General features: G+C 38.2%; 1 protein-coding gene across 1 annotated transcript in view; it reads right to left on the bottom strand.

The window, feature by feature from the left end:
• Window positions 1-2,500, bottom strand: part of LOC113828911 (uncharacterized) — a 323,918-nt gene that overhangs the window by 313,275 nt on the left and 8,143 nt on the right. The gene's annotated exons all lie outside the window — the stretch shown is intronic.

Genomic DNA, 2,500 nt, shown 5'->3' with positions numbered 1-2,500 from the left:
GTTTTATAGTCAAATATATTACAAGACCTTATGACTGATTACCTGTTATTGAGTTTTCTTGGAAATTCTCCCATTTCTATTCTCTGATTCTCTAGGAAAATTGATTCTGAGAAGATGCTGCTTATAAGATTTCTTTCTTATTTTCATTCTGCTTGACTAAAGAAATAGAGCCTTTTTTTTTTTTTTTTTTTTCTTGGAATGAGCGTGGGATGAACGAGCGAAGGTAGGGAGAGGAGGAGGAGGAGGAGGAGGAGGAGATGGAAGGGGAGATGGAAAAGAGTGGAAGAGGAGGCGAGAGGAAAGGGACAGAGGAGGAGAGAAACGAGGTGAAGAGAGAAGAAAAATAGAGGACAGGGAGAAAGGGGAGGAAAGGAGAGGAAAGGAACAGAAAGAGAGGAGAAAAAAAGGAGAAGGGAAAGGAGAGGAGGAATAGAGAAAGAGCAACAAAGATGGAATAAAAGGAGAGAGGAAAACGAGAAAGAAAGCGCACAAAGCACACGGAGCGAGAGAAAAGGAGAATGATGAAAGGAGGAAAAAATAGTAAAGAGAAAAAAAGGAAAGAAGGGCTGATGGAAGATGAAGGAATTAAGAAAGACGAAGAAGGGAAGAAACAGAAAAAACAAAGAAGGAGGAGAAAGGAAGTTGAAGAGGAAAGCAGAAGAAGAAAAGGATAGAGAAACAGGAGAGAGGGAAAAAATAAGAAAATACAAAGAGAACAGAAGAATGAAGAGAAGAAAGAGAGGAGACAAGGCACACTATTAACACCTACACACACCCAAGAAAGATACAAGGGACTTTCGACTTTCGGTGGAGGAGAAATAAGAATCATAATACGCTTAGCGATACACCACACGGCGCAAATGGGAGAAGCTTTCCCGAACAGAAGAGAATAAGAATTGTGATAAAAAAAAAAGAAAAAAAAGAAATAGAGAAGTATATACGAAGGATAATAAGTTTTAAAAAATAGATAACGATATAAGTAACATAAGATAAAATAAACCAGCTTTCCTGAAACAATGAAGGCGAGAGAATTATAATAATGATAAAAAAAATCGATAGATACAAATAGATGAAAATAGATAAAAAATATAGATAAAATGAAAAAAGAATTGTTTTCCCGGATTGTATTTAAAATGAATATAATGAGAATTATGATAAATGATAGATGAATAAAATGAAAATGAAAACAAATCTTTCCACGTGCGGTATAAGAAGCAAGATTCCGAGAATGATAATACACAAGAGAAAGAGAACAAGAATAGATAGCCTTTTCTTCCCCCAAAGAAAGATACTGATAGTGATAGGAAAGAGGATGATGGTGGTGATAACAATAATGATAATAACAATAATGATGATGATAATAATAACGATGATGATAATGATAATGATAATAATAATAATGATGATAATAATATGATAATAATAATAATGATGATGATGATAATAATGATACTAATAACAATAACAATAGTGGTAATAGTCATAATACCAATAAAAATAACAGCAATAACCATCATAAGCAAAGAACAAAAATAACAATTATCATCCTAATCACAAAACGAAGAAAAATATGTTTTTAACGAGATTTAATGAGAACCAAATATAATCAACGGAAACCCTCTGGTCTCTTATATACCGTTTATCTAATTTAGAAATAATTACATTGTATACAAAAGATGTTTAATTCGACTCTTTAAGGTAGATGCAGCCACAGTCTACCCTATCCTCTCCCTTCCCCCTCCCCCTTCCCCCACTTCTCCTCCTTCCCCTACTTCGTTTCCCCTTCCCTCCCCTACACCCACTTCCCCTTCCCCCTCTTCTTCCCCTCCCCTTCCCCCCTTCCCCCACTTCCCCTCCCCTTCCCCCTCCCCCCATCATTTTCTTACTTCTTCCCGCACAATAATTATCGAAGAAATTTAATGCAAGACTGCGATAATTTATTCGGAAGCTCTGTTAATACTTTACTGTGTAACTGTGATGAGAATGATGTTTGTTTTGCTCCCGCTTTTCTTGTTGTTGTTGTTTTTCTTTTTTCTTTTTCTTTTTTCTTTTTTACTTGCTTTCCGTTTAGCTTTATTTTCTTTCTTTCTTTTCTTCTTCCTTTTTTCTTTTTTCTTTTGCAGACTTTTGGAAAAGGGTGTGTGAGCATGCGCTGGCCAGAGCTCCTATCTCTCTCTCTCTCTCTCTCTCTCTCTCCCTCCCTCTCTCTCTCTCTCTCTCTCTCTCTCTCTCTCTCTCTCTCTTTCTCTCTCTCTCTCTCTCTCTCTTCTCTCTCTCTCTCTCTCTCTCTCTCTCTCTCTCTCTCTCTCTCTCTCTCTCTCTCTCTCTCTCTCTCTCTCTCTCTCTCTCTCTCTCTCTCTCTCTCTCTCTCTCTCTCTTCCTCTCTTTCTCTCTCTCTTTCTCGCTCTCTCTCTCTCTGTTTCCCCCACTCTTTGTCTCTCCCTCCCCCCTCCTCCCTCGCCTCCCCTCCCCCCCCGCCCCTCCTCCCTCGCCTCCCCTC

This window comes from Penaeus vannamei, chromosome 5, assembly GCF_042767895.1.
Source record: "Penaeus vannamei isolate JL-2024 chromosome 5, ASM4276789v1, whole genome shotgun sequence".
Lineage (NCBI taxonomy): Eukaryota > Metazoa > Arthropoda > Malacostraca > Decapoda > Penaeidae > Penaeus > Penaeus vannamei.
The sequence above is the reverse complement of the archived record's forward strand: the minus strand, read 5'-3'. Positions and strand labels throughout refer to the sequence as shown.